The 20,200-nt window shown below is 34.7% G+C and overlaps 2 long non-coding RNA genes across 3 annotated transcripts in view; one reads left to right on the top strand and one right to left on the bottom strand.

The window, feature by feature from the left end:
• Positions 1–19,570, top strand: part of LOC138922391 (uncharacterized) — a 29,841-nt gene extending 10,271 nt beyond the window's left edge. The window contains exons 3-4 of one of the 2 annotated variants that reach the window (XR_011435481.1): positions 6,400–6,486; positions 16,221–19,570. This is a non-coding gene — a long non-coding RNA (uncharacterized lncRNA). Of the gene's footprint in view, positions 1–6,399; positions 6,502–16,220 lie in introns of those variants that run through there. The other variant, XR_011435480.1, reaches the window with a different exon arrangement.
• Positions 555–11,782, bottom strand: LOC138922392 (uncharacterized). Its single transcript, XR_011435482.1, has 2 exons — positions 11,670–11,782; positions 555–2,834 (listed from the first exon to the last, which is right to left on the bottom strand). It is a non-coding gene; the product is annotated as an uncharacterized lncRNA (long non-coding RNA).
• Positions 19,571–20,200: the final 630 nt, after the last annotated feature.

The following is a 20,200-nucleotide window of genomic DNA, read 5'->3' as shown; positions in this document are numbered from 1 at the left end:
TTTTGCAAAGATAATCCCAAGAAGAGATATAACTTCTGAACTTGAACCACACAAGGGTAACAATGGAGGAAGAGTTCCATCCACATTCTCTCTGCATAAGGCCTCCTGTTGTTAGAGATTCCAGCACAGTTCCTCTTTTGAAATGTATGTCTTTATGAAGCAATTGGGGTTAAATATATATCCATCCACATTAAAACTGAATTTTCTCTTTGTATTTTTTATGGTCCCTACATTTCTATCCTAGGGCATAATATAGTGTCAGATCTCTTCTCTGCTCTAATTGCATAAGAATTCAGGGTTTTATTAAGTGACTTTATGGTAGGTTATGTCAAGTTCATAAGACACCCTATCTAGCAAGGAATATGGCATGCAATTGTAAATGGTAGCAATTATTGATAAATTATAATGGTTTATGTTTTCTAATATCAGATTAATAATTGATACTATTTTTAGTTATATTTCTACTGTATAATATTTGTAGTATTTTCTACTGTGTTGAACAATATTAGTAACATTTAATCATGTTGATTACAGAAACTCCCACTTTAGTAAAATTGAATAGAATTCAATTTTATTGAAATTTTAATAAATCCTATGATTTTACCTGTACTACTATATTTTAAGGTGAAACGTGCAATCCAATCAATTGCATGTATTCACTAATTTGACCATTTATCCAACAAACATAACTCTGAATCTAACTTTTCCAAATCTTGTGTAGGACAGTTATGTTGCAGGGAAACAATAATAAGAGCTTGTAATACAGTGCAATATCTTACACTATCCATTTATTATTGTCTTCATTTAAAAAAATATTTTAACAATCTCATATTCAAATGAATATCTCCTTTCTTTGTCTCCTTAAAATTGAAATTTTGATATTTTCTAACCATTGCTCTGTTATTTCTTGACACTTTCAGCCATTCATCAAAGTCCCCTAGAGCAGATATTAGCAGTAGAGAGAACCTGGAAGTCATGACATTGTAGTAGCAATAGCACGCCTGGCACCCACATCTTGGTTTCTAATACTTATCTCCAGTAACAGGAACCAGGGCTCCTTGGAGAAATGGCTGATTTTAGGACGGAGGCAGGAATTAGACAATTCTCTCCTAATTGATCTATAGATTCAATACAATCCCAGTCAATATTAAGCAATCTTTCTTTTTTTGGAGCTATTGGCAAGTTGATTCCAAAATTCATATGTAAAGGCTAAGTTCCTAGAGCAGACAAAGTAACATTTTAAAAGAAGTGCAAAGTTAGAAGAGAACACTACTTTATTTCAAGATTTATTTGGGGAGCCCAAAAAGAGCCATTAAGTGTTATTTACTGTAAAATCACTCCTTTTCCTGGGCTTCAGACTGATGCAGTTTCAGAACGGCTCTTAAATGTGTGGGGGTATGAGATGAGGTATTTTTATCTTTGTTGAAAAGCATAAAACATTTAGGATTGTGTCCATGTATCATTGACTGACATTTATATTTCAATTTAAATTAGCTGGCATTAGATATTTGTTTTCCATGCTCATGTGTTATTATAATTATCTGCATTATCTTCCTTAGGTTTATTTTCATGCCTGAACTCTGGGAAAAATTAAGTCTGCAGCTTTGTTTTCTTTAAAGGTTGTGCTGCTTTTATCTGTAAAAATTCATGAAGTGATTGAATATATAGTACAGAACAATTCCTTCCTTTGCATAAAACGTATTTGAACCTAAGAGTAAATGTATTCTTCAGAATAAGTATATTTCAAATTTATTCAAATCTTTGAGTACATTTATATGCAGAATTAGACATAGTTATATAGATACATGGGCAAATTGCTCTAGATTAACAAACATAATATCCATCAGAAAACTATACTTTCTGATTCTAAAAATTCATCTCAACCCATACAATTTGAAATATGGCACCTATCGTATCATATATTTCTTTTGATGTTCTTTTAATGATCATCAAGGCACTAGGAGTACTGAAATATGATTTTTAACTTGAAAAATTTATATCAATCATGAAGAGACCAATGTGTCTACAGTGTTAGAAGAAACATGTTTTCAACCCAAAACCTGGAGGTACTCAGAACATGTAGATCAGCCTTCTTGGGCATTTCCATAAGAATTGTTTTCAGAGCATTTATTTACTCATTTAACACATCTTTAACAAGTACTTATTTTGTATACATAGACAATGCTTCTGACACCAGAAGAGTTTTGCCTTTTAAGAGTTCATAGTGTAACAAAATATACATCAGATACTTTAAAGTTCACAAAGTTGCATGCATTTTTTCAGTTTTATTGTCAATTACAGAATGATATTATCTCTGTAAATAAGAGGACTGAAAATCATCATGTTTCAACGAGAAGTAAATGAAGTAAAACAAGTCTACATCCCTTAAATTTCAATACGGAACTCTAGTGGGTTAAACTATACTATGGGGTTATAATCTCCAAGTCTGGAACTAGTGCTCTGTTTAGGAAGAGAGTGACCTATCTATCTAGGGCAGGTTGGTTGAGAGAAGAATTTAAAAAACGTTTTCCTGAAGCTTCAATTTCTTTTTCTGGCCTATTCTAGAAGAGGAAACTTGAACAGTTTGAAATCTCTCTTCTTCATTACTCAACAATGTTCTCTTCCCTCAGTTTCTTCTGATGATCAGAAGGACTCGATTCTCCATCCCAGTGGTATCTAAACGGCTGCTCACTCATGTTCAATGGGTCCCCCGGACAGCATCTGTCTTCTTCCCTTCTCTTTGGCCTTTTAAAAATCTTTTTCTCCAAATTGCTCACACTCAACCTCTTCTCGTCATGTTGTTAGTCTTTCAGCTACATCAGATTTATTGAATCCTGGAGTGCAAGAAGGGAAAGAGAGAAAGTGGCTTTTAGAGTTTTCTGCCCACTGTGTGTAATAACTGCAAGATAATAAGATCTTTCACACTCATCAGGTTAGCATTTCTGTGGGCCTCTCCTGTTCTACGTCACACCAAAAGAGTATTCATCAGTTACTGTTTCGCCACATACATAGAAATCATTTACTTATTTTAGTGGGAGATTATTTAGTAAAGAAAATCAAATGTTTACACCACCATTAGTATGTGTCACAGAGAAACTGACCTTTCAGAAAATCATGAAAGACTAGAATCACAGGAAGCCACCCCTGAAAATCTCAGCTGCATTTTAGCAGTAAAGTAGATGATTGGCATCAACTTTTCAGAGAGCTCATGCGAAAAGCTGCATCTGCCATTTACACATTGTCTGTCTACCGTCATTGAGGTAAAATAATGTTTTTTCCTTCTTTTTCACGTAAGTTTTACCACTCTCAAGGAGAAGAGATCACAAAAGGGCGAGGCTAGCAGGATGTCAGCATCATCGGGATCTATTTTAGAGGATGTCTACCCCAGATAGATTTCAGGATGGCTTTTAATTGATTCCATTCATTATTTATTCACTTGCACTTGGAGTTGTGTTCATAGATCTTAAGCTGCAATGTTTTGTTTTTGTTTTTGATATATTACAAACCAATTTGAGCATCTAATAAATTTGGAACACAGTGGATTATTTGGAGCCATAAGTAATATCATCAGGTCAGTTTCAATTGCGCTATCTTTCAGTTTGTTGAAGCCACTGAACTGCAGTTAAAATGCCTCTTTTTAGCTTTACATTCAGCCCAGTGTACATTCCAAACATCAGCTGTAGACAACAAGATGGACTTTGTTGGTGCTATGGCACATCATATCTAGGGCCAACTCCTAACCACTCTAGAACTTTAAAAATGTTGCAGCAGCCATGTTTCTCTTGGGCTGCTCAGAGCTCTTTACAATAATTCAAATTATATTTCCAGTTTCTGGCAGGTATTTAAGGAGCTTAGAAGTCATCACTGTGTCCTAACATCAAGTATAGAGCTTGACAAACCAAAAAATCAACTACTCTTTTCTTAGATCTGTTAGAAAATTAGGTCACAGTGCAAAGCACTGCTCCCCAAATTGGAGAGATAAGCAGGCAGATACAAAAAGTGGAGCTGAGAACCCCATACAAAAACCACCACAGAAACCAGCATCAGAGTAAGAAAACCTGGGCTGTAATTGATGAATTGCTGGAGGCTCAGAGTAGTCAAGTCTGAGAATTAAAAACTGCTTGGGACCCAGTCAGAAGGCAGGCTTCACACTTTTGAGAGTTTTACCTCCAGAACCTCTACCAGGTTTGCAGTGAAGATGGAGAAAAACCTCCTCTGGCTTTTAACAGGGAGAGGAGAAAAGTAACCAACTTGAAATATGCTGCAGCACTCTGTTTTCTTAACGAGGCCTATGCTCAAGAGAAACTATTTTATCACAGCCTAAAATGCTGAGGCTTTATCAGAGCCTAACCAACCTGGGGCATGGGAAATACCCAACTCCAGCCCCCTCAAGCCATCATGTTCCTTCTAAAGGGGTGAGGAAAAGGAAAAAAAGAACTGAGTAACACTAGTGAAGTTCACAGTCCAGGTCACCGGACTGAGACCTAACCGTAGGTCTACAGACCTCTTCCCCTGGCCCTGCACCTTACCACTACACTACTAAGCCCTATTCACTGCTCTTCCTTTCAATCTGTATATCGTGCGTGTATTTCAAGGAAAAATTGTAAGGCATAATAAAAGGAAAAACGCACAGTTTGAAGAGACATAGCAAGCATCAGGACTAGAGCTAGATATGGCAGAGATATTGGAATTGTCAGATCATGAACTTAAAACAACTATGATTAATATGTTACTGGCTCTAATGGAAAAAGTAGATAACATGCAAGAACGCATGGATAATGCAAGGAGAGAAATGGAAATTCTAAGAAAGAATCGAAAAGAAATGCTAGAGATAAAAGAGAAAAACACTATAATATAAATGAGGAACGCTTTTGATGGATTCATTAGTAGACTGGACATAGTCAAAGGAAGAATCTCTGAGCTTGAGGGTATTAAAACAGAAACTTCCACAATTGAAAAGCAAATAGAAAACAAGACTGAAAAAAACAAGAGAATATCCAAAAACTGTGGGGAAACCACAAAAAGTGTAATATACGTATAATGTGACAACAGAAGAAGAAAGAAAGGAACAGACGTAATATTTGAAGTAATAATGACTGAAAATTTCCCCCAAATTAATGACAGACACCAAACCAGAGATCCACAAAGCTCAGAGAATATCAGGCAGGATAAACGTCAAAGAAACTGCACTTTGACATATCATATTCAAACTGCAAATAAAGAAAATTAAAGAAAAAAATCTACATTAAAGATAAAGAAAAATCTTGAAAGAAGCCAAAGGAGAAAAAAAAACCATGTTACCTATAGAGGAGCAAACATAAGAATTACATCCAACTTCTTAGAAACTGTGCAAGCAAGGAGTGAAATATTTTAAGTGTTATGAGAAAAAAATCACCAATTTAGAATTCTCTTATTGTCTGAAGATTTCCTTGAAAAGTAAAGGATAAATATTTTCTTGAACAAAATTGAAGGCATTTGTTGCCGATAGACCAGCCTTGCAAGAAATGTTAAAAGTTCTTCAAAGAAAAGGAAAGTTAGATAGGTCAGAAACTTGAATTTATGTAAAAAAAGGAAGAGCACTAGAGAAGGAATAAGTGGAGATAAAATAAAATATTTTATTTTTCTTAATGGATCTAATAGATAACGGTTTGTTCAAACTAGTAGCAACAATGTATGCAATGATTATAAGTGAATTAAATGGCAGCAATGATACAAAGTATGGGAAGGAGGAATTAGGAATATTTTGTTATCATAGGGTACTTTTCCCACCCATATAATGGGATAGTGTTGAAAGTGGACTTGGATTAGCCGTATGTGTATATTGCAAACTGTAGGGCAACCACTGAAAAAAAGTGAAAAAAGAGGAATAATTGATGTGATAAGAAAGGCGAGAAATAGAATCATTTAAAATGCTCACTTAAAATTAGAAAAGGCAGAAAAATAGTAGAAGACAAGAATAGGAAGAAACAATAAGAGCAACAAACAGAAAACAGTAAGAAAATGGTTAATATCTGTCCAATTGTATCAATAATCACTATAAACATTAACAGTCTAAATACACTGACTGAGAGACAGAGATTGCCAGAATAGAACAAAAACAAAATCCAACTATACGCTGTCTAGAAGAAACCCACTTTAACTATAGAGACACATACAGACTAAAGATAAGGGGATAAAAAAACGTATTTCATACCACAACTTGGAATATGTAAAGAAGTTTAATCTATCCCTAAGTTAATATATTCTTTCTCGTAAGTAGCCACATCTCAACAATAATATGGGAGGGTTCAGAGAGGGAATTTTTTATTCCTAACTGTTTAAAAGTTTAGAATAACATTTTTTAAATAGTTCAATAGGTAGTTTTAATAAAGAAAAATATTTTCTTTTTTTCTTCTGTAGTTCACTTGGCTGTGCTTCTCTTTCCAAGGAAATGCAACGGAGTTCTAACATCGGCATTCAAAGGGCTGGTCATTTGCTGGTCCTTAGGTATGCACAGGCTGGTTTCTAATATCAGACTTTAAAACCAATTGTCCTTAAGGCATAAGCTTTTGTAATTCTTTTGGGGTGTGCTTGATGTTTGTTAAATTTTTGCTCGGACAGTGCCCAGTAGCAGACTTTAAATGATTCAGAATCACCTTAGCTTCCACTGGATGAGTATTTCTAACATTTTGCCATCTCTTTCAAAAAGCTGGCAGGTCCAGTGTTGTTCCATTCTCAACTTTTCCCACAGGATCAAATTATATTGCCGTGCTTGGCGTATGGTAAGCCTATCAGCTCTCATCTCAATATATATAGCCCATCCCTGCCTGACCCTCAGACCCCACTTCTATTGTTATACTCCAGAGGAACAGAACAGATATCTCTTTGCCCTCACATTATCCTCTTATCCAGTGAATTCACCTTCTCAACACCCTGAGAAGTGACCTAGGTCTACAGTTTTTATTTCTTTGTTCTCTTACCTCTTACAAAAATATTTTTCCCCATCCAGGAGTAGATGATAGATAACTTTTCTTACATCCTAGTTTCCTCCTTCCTAATTTTAGCTTAGGGTTTTGGTTTTTTTTAAACATTGGCGCCTGAGCTAGGATCTGTTGCCAATCTTCTTTTTTTTTTCTTCTTCCTCTCCCCAAAGCCCCCCAGTACATAGTTGTATGTTCTACCTGTAGGTCCTTCAGGTTGTGCTATGTGAGACGCTGCCTCAGCATGGCGCCAGGATCTGAACCAGAGAAACCCTGGGCTGCCAAAGCAGAGTGTGAGACCCCCAGCTTAGGTATTTTATCTAAATATTAGGTGGACCCTCTTGTATAAGTTCCCCAGATTTGCTTATTAATAAGTTAAGTTGCTAGTTAGTAGCTTGCAAAACTAGAAAAATGTTTCATAATCCTATTTTCAATCTCAAAAATTGAGCATCAGTTACATGTTTATCTCTGCACCAACTCTGCCATAAACTATATTATCATTCCATACATATCATCCTCATTTCCCACCCTTAAACCATTCCAGACATATGAATTCCTAGGATACGCTACCAAAGAAAACAATTATTTCCATCAAAATTTTATTAGAATTCTTTACCCTGTATATCTCAACATTATTTTCAGCCTGTATCATTGTAGCTTGAGCTATATTGCCCTTGTTTCACTAAGATCTCCTCCATTTCTCAACAACATAGTTCATATTTTAGAACAGGGAATTCTACATGCTTTCCTTTAGTTTGTTGTTCTCTAGGTCCTATCTAGCAGAAGGTCCTTCAGCTTTCTGATGTCTGAATGATATTCTTTCTTAGAATTCTTGATAGACAAAATTTTCCCACTATTTATTCATTGGTTAAGATGTGGGATAGAAGATTTTGAACTTGAGTTTTGTGGAGGAAGGAGTTTGAGTCATGAAGAAATGACCTGGCTCATCAGGAGGCAGCAGCGTTTCTTCAAGACCACAAAGTTAACAGTATTAGCAGTTGCACATCACCAACGTTCCGGGAAATACTTGTTTGATTATCCACTTACAGTTTTCATTTGCATTGCTAAGAAATTCTATAACACGCAATTTCAAGTAACTCTTTAAATAATGGTAATCATTCATTTTTTCCTTAAATTAACATTCCTGTAAAACTAGCATAAGTAGGTTTATATAATAATTTCCAAAAACATAACTTGCAGAAGATTTAATTCAATTCAAAAAAAAAGTCTGACATGAACTAGTAGAATTTGAAGCAGAATATGTATGAGATCAGATGTGCTCCCTTAAAGGTTAAACACCTCAATAAGTACCTGAAGCTACAAATAGTAATATTAAGTACATCAGCTTTTTAGGTCATTTCCTAGATTCTACTACTTATAAGATATCATTGAATGATTATCATATTTATAAATGTCATACTTTTTATTCATTGTTATCCTTAATGAATTTCATGGAAAGACTAGAAAAAGAGGTAAAACAGTATAATGTGGAAAAGATTTGCATATTCTTAAATATTGTATTAGTAGGATTAGCCTCCAAAAGCCTGGTGTGTGATATCAAAAATCAAACACATTTCCCTCTATAATTTTTATTGATTTACATATATAAATTTTTACAAATATAAGGTATGTGTAAAAGGATGAAGCTATATAACAAATTAATGAAATGGAAATGATATCCAATTTTCAAAATATATGAATTCGTGAATAAAGGGAATAACTATGAAGAGATAGCCCCTAGACATGAGAAGAAATAGGTGCCCATCATTGTAGTACAACGTCAGCATCCTGGAGGCATCTCCTTAACAAAGTGATTATTGTACCCAATTGTTCTTGCCTCAAGTTACAGCAGAATTTATTGCTTTAAATTAGATCTTTGCCTCCTGTTAAAAAAGCAGGATCAGAAGTACTTTTTCAAGTGTCATTTGTTCCTCCTCAGGAGTATTTTGGTTCAGAGGAAGCTCTAGGAATACTACGAACACGAACTAGACTAGAAGGAGTTTCCCCTACAGAGGAAGGGATGACAGTAATGGGTCAGGTATGGGCTATGGCTTCTTGGTTAAGATTTTGGCCTTCAACTTTAGAGGACCTGAAATCAAATGCTAGATTTCCCAATTGTGGACTAGGTGATAATATAGAATCTCTGATTTCTCTTCAGTACAAAAAAAAATTAATAATTCTATCTCATAAAATGTTTTGAAATGAAGAGAGATTATGCTGGTTAAGTATATGGCACTTTGTGACACACGCAAAGTGTGACACACACAGCTTTATCAAAACATATTTAGTACACCTGAATATGATGAGACTTTTCCAATATTCTGTGTTTTCCTCCCAAATTTTTCTTTCTTCATTTTTTGAAAGATTGGCACCTGAGGTAACAACTGTTGCCAAACTTTTCTCTTTTTTTCCTGCTTTTTCTCCCCAAAACCCCCCAGGACATAGTTATATATTCTAGTTGTCTAGGTCCTTCTGGTTGTGCTATGTGGGACACTGCCTCAGCATGGCCTGATGAGCGGTGCCATGTCCACACCCAGGATCCAAACCAGCGAAACTTTGGGCCACTGAAGTGGAGCACGTGAACTTAACCAGTCGGCCAAGGGTCTGGCCCCCCAAATTTCTTAATTCTTGATTTCTACTCTAATATGGCTTTTTTTTCCCCTAAAGTAAAAGTGAGTAGACTCAAAGACACAGATATTTGTTTCTCAGATAATTCACTTCTTTCTGCCAAAGGAGACATTATTTCTGAAATTTTTGAAATTTCATATTGTCTATTATATCTTTTTAGACTTAAAACTCTATTTTGCTTTTCCTATATTAATATAATTCTAAATATCTATTGGGAAAATAAGAAATCACAGCTTGAAAATGAACAATAAAAGTGTGACATGATGAGCCTAAAGCATTGCTAAGAGGAAAACTTATGACTTAAAATGTACATGTTAAAAAAAGAAGCAAACTTAAAAATTAGTGATTTAAGCTTTCATGTCAAAAAATTAGGAAAAGCCTAGTAAATTAAAAGCGAAAGTTAAATGAAAGAAATAATCAAGATAAAGGAAATCATTAAATAGAAAGCAGATGAAATGTCCAGAAACCAAAGACAAAATGTTATTTTTTGAAAAAAATAATTCATAGGTCCATAATACTACCCATTAGAAATTTCATTGCATTGTCTTCTAAAGCTGATCATATAGCTACCTTATGACCAAGTAATTCCACTCCTAGATGTGTATCAACCAAATAACATGAACAAAACATTCATAGAATTTTATTCATATTGTACAAAATCTAGAAAAATACAAAATGACAACCGATAAAACAACAGATAAATAATTATGAGATATTACTGAAATGGAACACCCTAGAGCAACTTTTTAAAAAGCCAACATCTAATGAATCTCATAAAAATTATGCTGAGCAAAAGAATTCAGACACAAATTAGTATGTAGTAAGCAGTATAGCCCCATTTTTCATGTTCAAGAGTAGATTAGGTAGTTGGTGGTGATAGAAATCAGAGTAGTGGTAACCTCTGGGTATTAAGTAGGAAGGAGCAAAAAGAAGCATCTGGGGTGCCAGAAATGTTCTACACCCAACCTGTGGTTGTGTCGTGGGTTCCTCTGTGCACACACACATGTATCTCAGTAGACGTGACTTACTAAAGATGTCAGCGAGGTCAGATTACTCACATGATAAAAACCGAAAGCTCTGTGAAATGAAATAAATATAACTACTCATTAAATATATGAGAAGATGGTAACATTTACTAATAAAGGTAGAAATGCACAGTAAATGTGGTATTTTTATCTTTAGAAAGTATTTAAAAATATCCAGTCTATCTTTGAGGATTCAAGCCATCTGATGTACTACTGGTAGAATTATAAATTAACACAATTTTTCTGGAGGCATGCTGATGTTATATATGAAGAATAAAATGTGTGGATTTTTTAAAGAGAAACACTGCTTCTAAATATTAATTCTAAGGCAGTAATGAAAGAAGTGTGGTCATGTTTATGGTAAAGTGATGGTGTTAACGAATTACATTAACTGTAAAAATAGAGAATTTCATTAAAAAGCACATTTGTATTAAAAATAGGATCTTATGTAAAAGAAATATGAACAGTCCATTGCAAATGAGAAAAGACAGTTTTGGTTCAGTGGTTGTTAACGCATTTACTCCACCTATTTCTTCTATTTGTTTGACTTGTGCAATGAAAGAAAGCAGGCCGAGGGCATTTGGGGCATCTCTGTTTTGCTTCTCATCTATTGCTAATGATCTGATTGTAACATATGCTTTTACCCACCTTGTCTTGTAAACCCCAGCAATTAACATTTCCTCTTTCCAAATACAGCCCATTATGGTAAATAGTCTAGTCATTTAGAGCAGGAGAGCATAAAGACACAATCATATTCCTCAGTAAGGTTTTGTAGCTCAACGGCAAAATATTTATTATTTTGAAGGCATTTGAAATCAATATGCCTTATTCATAAAATATACATTATGAAGTAGTTTACATATGCATAATTATATACAGTATTAGCTGCAATTGATATCTCCCCTGCAGATTTAATACATACTCAAACATTCTTGAGGTTTTAAAGAAAATAAAAGGCTAATCATAAAATGGTATGAAAGCAGCCACTTAAAATTAGTCTTTTTCTAAGAATATAAAAGATGTCTAGTCTACAATATTAAACTATGTTTTGAATTACCTTAAACTCTGAAACGATATTTCTAATTTTGAGAAATCTCAGTCCAGAGAGATTTTATCTGGGGATAAAGCAGACAGTTTATAACAAAATTATTAAGTATGCAGTGATAGTATTAAAGTATAATAAGAAAAAAAAGTAATTAGCCAAATTATTTGGGTAAAGGGAAAATATAATGGGTAACCTTCTAAAACTTAATAACAAAAGATGAATTGCATATGTCCTCTTGACATTATCTTGTTTGGACATTTTTGGTAGTTATACCTATTATTATTTTACAACTACTCAAATCTTTGGGAGAAAATAAAAAACAAAATTAACAAAAAAGGTTGAATTTATACCAATATTGAAAAAATCAAACAGAACATATTCTTCCTTCCTTCCTTGCATCCTTTCTTCTTTCCTAGAACTGAATATTTATTCAGTGTAACATAAGTATTGCAGGCTTATAGTATAGATTTTGGAAACACTATTACAAATCAACTACAAGATTCTGTAAGTTTGTCACCTTGAGACAACCACATTTATCCAACGTCATTTTGGTTGAAACGGTAACGCTTGTGCACCCACATGTACAGATATAACACTCATTCAACACATTTCTGTTGAACGTCTACAGTGGAACAAGCACTTTCTGGCCGCTTGGGACACAACAGCAAACAAAACAAGATCCCTCCTTTGTGGAGTTAAACTCTAACAGAGTGACAAATAACAAACAAAGAACTGATGGACGCTGCGAATAAGCAGGTGAACAGAGAATACATTGAAAGGAGATACGTGCAAAGGAAGCAGGAAAAGAGGAGTTGGCAGTCCTGATAGGAGTGAGGGGTGGTGGAAGAATTAACTAGCAGTGAAGATACATTTGACCAAGAAGGTGAGATTTGAGTAAAGACTTGAAAGTGGTGAGAGAGTGACTATTTAGATATCTGGGGAAAACGATACAGGCTGAGAGAATAGAGTAAACTGTCAGTAGGGAGCATTGGTGTTTTAAAAAAGAGTGAGGAGACCCATGTGACTTGAGGAATGAGAGAGAAGGAAAACGGTAGGAGACGACATAGGAGAGGTGATACCTGGGAAATAAACCATGTAAGGCCTTTCCCGCAATTGGGAGGACTTCAACCTTACTCTGAGTAAAATGGGAAGGCGCTGCAAGATTTTGAGATCATCTGGATTTTAGTTTGAGAGGTTACTCTGATAGTTGTGTTGTGAATAGATTGAAGGAGGAGGATTTAAGGGCGAGTTAGGAGATTGAGGGGTGATAATGGCTCAGACCAGGGTGGGAACAGTGGAGACAGAGGGCAGTGCTGTGATTCTAGATAGCAAACACACACACACACACACACACACACACACACACACACACATATTCACAAATCTTTTGAGCTGGAAAAAGGAGCATGCTATATAAACTTCAGTATAGAACACATTTCTCTTAAACTGTAGTTAATATATTTTCATATCACTGAAGGTTTTCTATACCATTTTAATATTTTCATCCCATCCTATTACCTAATATTTTAAACATTAAGGATTTCTTGTATTTAGCTGTTCAGTTAAAATTTTGAACATATCTATGGATCTTTGTTTGGGATACATTAATAGAAGGAAATTTGCTGGTTCAAAGGATTTGCATAATTAAAGTGGTTTAAATTTTTGTCCAAAGTCCCTTACAAAGAGTATAACAAACACATTGCTGTGAGAAATATTTAAGATACTGATTATTTTGCAACCTCCTTAACACTCAGTGTTTTAGGGGTTTAATATCTTCCCCCAATTGATAGGCAGGTTAAGAAAATGAGAATACTATCTCAATTTTGCAATTTTTGACTCAAGAGGTACAATATTTTTCACATGTTTCTTGGTTCTCTTTCTCCCTCTCCCATTCTACTGTTTCTCAGTTTATAAATTCACAAGACATTGCTTTTAAGATGCCATGAAGAAGAATTAAGGATCTGGAATTCAAGAAAAGACTGAATTAAAAAAAAAAAAGCAATCTAGCTCTCCAAGTAGTGAATAGAAAACTAAATTACCCAGACAGAAAGAAAAACTAGAGTAAACAGATCTCACAAAGTAATTAGGCAGGAACTGCAGTTAAAGATAAACCTTGACACACACCACCCAATGGCACCTCCACCTTAACTACAATACAACTGTAGACAGTTTCCTGGCCTCCTCCTGTTCCAACATTTCCTGGCTTCTCTGGACCAATTTAATACTAGTTTATAGCAAAACACTATCACAGCAGCATATCACATATTTCCACTGAAGCATCAAGCTTTTAAAAGATAGGGAAAACATTATATGTGTAGGTGGAAATCCATTATTACTGAGCCAAATTAAAAGATGGACATACTGTAATTTTCTGACACAGTAGGAACACTGTAGAAAAGAATCTCTCGAAGTGGTATTTCTTTCCTCTGTTACTGGCCATAAAGTGTACTTTCTAATTAAAATTTTTAAATGACTTTAATTAATGAAATAAAAAAGGAACTATGTCAAAATTGGTTCATGCACACCAACTAGTCATTAATGTGAGATCATGAACTTGTTTAGCAGAAATAAAGATAGGATTTAGTAGTTGAAATCTTAAAATATGGAGAAAAATCTCCTATTTATGGTTGTTTGACTCTGGCTATCCCTGTATTACCACTGGCTTATAATGATTTTCAAATATAAATTATAATCTAATCCAGATGAAATAAGGATTTTGGAAAAGAAATTTACATTGACAGGAAGACTAATAATTTTGTTCCAGGGAAAGAAATAGTCATTTACCTGGCTCAAATATACTACGTAATTCTCTACCATATGACTTACCTGGTCACCTTTGCAAATAACTTTTTTTAGCAGCAAGAAGCATGAATTGCCCTTAAGTAGGTTCCACATACTTTAAAAATATGTTGTGGGATGAGATCTGGCGAGGATAAATGTCTCCACGTTGTTCACAGGTCTGGAATTGGCTAATCAGACAGATGGAAAAAACATCAACCAGACACAAAGGATATTTCTTCTTCTACAGGTAGAAATAAGCCCTCTGCTCCTCTGCTAAAAGCCTGGAATATATTTTCCACATCCATTTGAGCATTGCAAGTGGAAGACTGCATGATACCAATAACAACGTTTCCATACTATTTCATATTCTTCCATACATACACTTAGTTCCTACTTAGAATCTATTATAGACCCATGTGACTCTCACCAATCCCTCATCTCTACCTAAACTCAGCTTTTACTTCTTTATTGCATATGTTTTAGAACATATCACCCTTGTTTAATTTCTTTGACTTCACAGAATAGAATACCCACAATGCTTCTTTCTCTATTCTGCAATCTTCTTTTTAAAAAAATAATTAGGGAGAAATTAGAGTTTTCTCTGTTTTGGTTTTTGATTTTTGCTGGGAAAGATTTGCCCTGAGCTAACATCTGTTGCCAATCTTCCTCTCTTTTTTTTATTTTTCCTCCTCAAAGTCCTGGTACATAGTTGAATATTCTGGTTGTAAGTCCTTCTAGTTCTTCTGTGTGAGCTGCTGCCACAGCATGGCTACTGACAGACAAGTGGTGTGGTTCCAAGCCTGGGAACTGAACTGGGTCACCACAACAGAGCATGCGAAACTTTAACTACTAGGCCATCAGGGCTGACTGTGGGGTCATTTTTAAAGTAAACAGAAAAAATAATCATCATTCTAGCAGGAAAAAACTTACAGTTTTATAGTTAAAAAGTTAATGCTGATGGGGCTGGCCCCATGGCCAAGTGGTTAAGTTCGCGAGCCCCGCTGCAGGCGGCCCAGTGTTTCGTTAGTTCGAATCCTGGGTGCGGACATGGCACTGCTCATCAGACCACGCTGAGGCAGCGTCCCACGTGCCACAACTAGAAGAGTCCACAACGAAGAATACACTACTATGTACCGGGGGGCTTTGGGGAGAAAAAGGAAAAAATAAAATCTTTAAAAAAAAAAAAAGTTAATGCTGAGATCTATCCAAAAGGCTATCATCTTGGTCACAAAGGACTTTTTTTTGCATTTTTGGGGGGCGGGGTGGCGTTTGGTGGTAGAGAGATGAGTTTTAATTCAATTTCAAGTAACTGGTGTCATGAATATTTTAGAGTTACCATGGCCTTTGCAACAGGACCTGAGATGTGTATGTGTGTGTGTGCATACGTGTGTGCATTTATGTTCATGAACAGTATCGGAGCGGCATAAATGGTAAGAGGGGAGATAGCTAGAATTGCCTTGCCCAATAAGTGACTCTTGGATATAATATTTATGATATTGAGAAACTCAGAGCCATTCTTCTCCATCTCCACCTCTCTCCAAAGTATTTAAGTAACTTTTTCCATTTAGAATAGTTTTAGATTTATAGGAAAATTTTGAAGATAGTTCAGAGAGTTCCCACATATCCCACACTCAGTTTCCCTGTGTTATTATCATATGCATATATGATAATATATACATCAATGTAAGATATATTTCTCACAATTAATGACCCCATATTGATACATTGTGATTAATCAAAATCCATACTTTATTCAAATTCTTTATTTTTTATTTTTTCTAGTCCAGTACCTCATCTGGGATGCCACGTTACATTTATTCATCATGTCTCTTTATGGCTTTGACAAATTTTCAGAAATTCCTTGTTACTGATGACCTTGACAGTTTTGAAGAGTACTGCTCAGAAATTTTGTAGCCCATCGCTCAATTGAGATTTGTCTGGTGCTTTTGCAATGATTAGACTGAGTTTATGTGTCTTAGACAAGAAGCACAAAGGTCAAGTGCATCCGTCATCACATCCTGCTAAGGATATATTATTATCAAACTGACTTACGACAGCAGATGTTAACCTTGATCACCTGGTTGAGGTGGCATTTTTCAGTTTCGGTACTATAAAGTTACTCTTTTTTCACCCTTTCCATACTGACCTCTTTGGAAGGATGTCACTATATGCAGCCCATGCTCGCGAAGTGGATAATTAAGTTCCACCTCCTTGAGGAGTATCTATATAAATTGTTTGGAATTCTTCTGCACAATACACTTTTATATTCTCCCCATTTATTTATTAAAATATTTATTCATATTAATATAGGCTAATGAAAATCTATTTTAGACTTTGGACTATAATCCAGTACTATTTTATTTATTTTGTCGCTCACACTGGGAGTTTTTTCAGTTGGCTCTTGTGCTCTTTGATATATCTCCATCATTGTGGGGGCCTATTTTAGTTTTAGGGGATTCTTTTTGAGGACTTTACTTTCCTGCACTACAAGATGCTTCAGGCTTATTTTGTCTATCTCCTGCCCAAACATGCAATCAGCCATTTTACCAAGGAGACTTGATTTCTTTTATTGGAAAAATGGTATTAGAAACCAAGATCTGGGTGCTAAGTGTGCTCTTTAACACTGTGGTTACTTCTAGGCTCTCTGAGGTCACAGAGAAGAAAAATGCACGTGTGTATCCGAACCTATGTATATATACATACCTATAAACATCCCTATATATTACCAGCTACATCTATACTATACTAAACATGCCTTCAGGCTGATATCGCCAACTCTAAGCCATAATCACATAGATCATTCTAGCCTCTTCCCCTTGCTGGTCTGTAACGTCCCATTTTAACAATGAGAAAACTGGCTCCTACCATCTGCCATCCATTTACTTTATTGTTCAATTCTAGTACATACGTATTGTGATGTCAGAATCTTTAATTTGTGTTCCTGTGAGACTATAGTATAGTCTATAGTTTTCTTTTGCCTTTAGTCTTACAGGCTCCACTTATGTCCAAAGTTAGTCAGGTAAGGACCTTGCTTCCCCATTCCCTTCAGGGAAATTGCTTCATCATACAGTTAGATTCTTTTGTCACAATCTGCATTCCATCTTGGGATTCGCAGATCTCCTTCTAAAAGGCTTTCTTTAAATATGTCATATATTAAGTTTCAGTCTTCCCACGTTGCTGGGTAAATACTTTTAATTTTCCTCCCAAAGCATAGAACCAAACCATGTTAATTCCACCCACATTGGAAATGAGCCCCCAGCAGGAGACCCCGCTGGGCGCATCCCCCTAGCTTCGTAGCTCTGACAGTGGGAAGCTTTAAGGCTGTGCTTTATTGTACATCAGTTTTCTTTTATTCCTTGAAAATGAACCTACAGAAACTTCTTGGCTGGCTGAGTTTTTCACTTTGCATTCGTCTTCATAACCTCTAAACCCCTTTTTGGATTAATCTCCAACAAGAATGACTCAAAATCTGCATATATTTCAATTAACATTCTCCAAATTGATAAATATCATGGAGGTGTAAGAATTCCATATCATAAAGTTTCATTATGGAGAGAGTTCTTCATTTAAATCTTGTGTGTATGCATGAGTGTGTTATGCGCTCATACGTAAGACATGAGATTAAATATAGAGTTGAATTATATACTATTATATAAAGTAGGGACAAAGTATTGAAAAATCAAACAAGTTTTCATCTTCTATTTATATTTTGTGCTTAGAATATAACCGTTTTTAAAAATCTAAGGCTCTGAGTCTTTAAGGTAGCTCTGCCCCATTAATTTATTCTTTTACAAATATAGTTATTCTTTTAAATAATTAGCTCAAATATTTTATGAAGAATGATGTACTAAAAAATGACTCTTTTAATATTAAACACAATAAAATTTACCAATTTTTAAAATTAGGAATGAAAAAGCTTTAAAATCTGCTTCACATGTTGATGAATGTGGACAGAGACTAATTAGACAATTTGCTTAAATGTCAGACACTACTCTAAGGCCTAAAAAGCAATCTGGAAGCATGTTCATGTTAATTTCATGTTACTTTTCATTTTGTTCAACAAAAGGAAAAATCTTTTTTAAATAGAAAAACCAAAAAACAACGAGGAAAAAACAATTCCAGTTGGATGACTCTGTTGACAACTGCACCAACAATCTGTCTCTTTAACTCAGACGTTAGCTTTGCTCCTAAAGCTAAAAATATTAGTCATTCTTGAGCCAAAACTTGCTTTCCTAACACATTTTATCAATAATCTTAAGATGCTGTTAGACTTATGCATAATCAGCAATCATTTTTACCTTAACCTGACTGTGCCTTAAATCTTGCTCACGCTGTAATCAATCTTCGCCTAAGTTTATTTCGTTCCCCTAGAATTGTCAGAACTCTTACCCCATACGACTTGGAGCCGGAGTGCAGTACAGGATTTACTTTTGCAAGATATAAACTTTTCAAATAATTTAAATTTAATGCTCCTGAACTCAAGTACAATTATTTTTTAGAGATATTTACTTAAAAATATATTTTCAATATGCAAAATCACTGTGTGCTGTTCTTAAAAAGAATTAGCTCTAGGTCTAATTCAGACATATGCATGTGCTCTAATAATTATATTAATCTATATTCAAGATTGGCTATAAACTTATGTCATGGTATAATTTTGTTTTGTATATAATTTTAGCATGAAAATATTATAATACTTAATTCCATTTTATGCTTCATAATGGTGTTTAAATTGTTAGAGTTAATATTTATTTCATAGTCTGGGCTCTATGTATACTGTGTTCAAAGAATTCGTCATCATTTATTTGAAAAGGTGTTATCTCTATTATCTACTTTTTTATATATATTCACTATTATTTAAATATTATCTATTTTAAGTCGTTAAGAAACATTTTGTGATAAACTGAATAAGATAAAGCTCTTCTAACATTAAAAGAGCTATTATTTATCTATCCATTGTCTATTATGGTAGGTAGTAATTTGGATAGTGACCAGTGTAACTTTCTGGACACTTCTTAAAATTTACAAGTTAAGTCAGTTCTCTCTGTCTGTGAAATCAAAGTGCATTTTTCTTTTCTGATTAATTTGGCATGTAAATTATCCAGGAATTGAAAATAAAATATTCTACTCAACGTCATGTGGTTTTGGTTGTTTTTTTTGAGCTTATAGATATGAAAAAGCGAAATTCAAATCTTTAGGTCCAAATGCAACACTTGCCTTCAAGGTAATTCAGTTCTGAAATAGATTGGTTTTTTCCTACTCTTTTTTTCTAACTTTCAACTTGCTCAAGATGATTTTTTGTGTGTGTTTGTGTGAGGAAGATTGGCCTTGAGCTAACAATCATTGCCAATCTTCTTCCTTTTTGTTTGAAGAAGATTGTCCCTGTGGTAACATCTGTGTCAATCTTCCTCTATTTTGTATGTGGGACACCACCACAGCATGGCTTGATGAGAGGTGTGTAGGTCCAGACCTGAGATGCAAACCTGCAAATCCCAGGCCACTGAAGTGGGGCACGCAAGCCCAACCACTACACTATCTGGCTGGCCTTGCTCAAGATGACTTTTAAAGTTACTGAAAGAATATGTTTAATCTTCTATCTTCTGACCAAAAAACCCAAATAAATTGTAAATGTATTAAAATTAATATATATGTAAATATATGTGCTAAATGTGTATTCAAAGTCTGGTTCCAGTAATTAAATATCTGTAATTTATATCAAGACTTTTTCAGAGTCACAAAAATAGTAAGAATTGCAGATGAGT

This window comes from Equus caballus, unplaced genomic scaffold (assembly GCF_041296265.1).
Source record: "Equus caballus isolate H_3958 breed thoroughbred unplaced genomic scaffold, TB-T2T haplotype2-0000786, whole genome shotgun sequence".
Classification (NCBI taxonomy): domain Eukaryota; kingdom Metazoa; phylum Chordata; class Mammalia; order Perissodactyla; family Equidae; genus Equus; species Equus caballus.
Note: the sequence above shows the minus strand (reverse complement) of the source record. Positions and strands in the feature narration are given on the sequence as shown.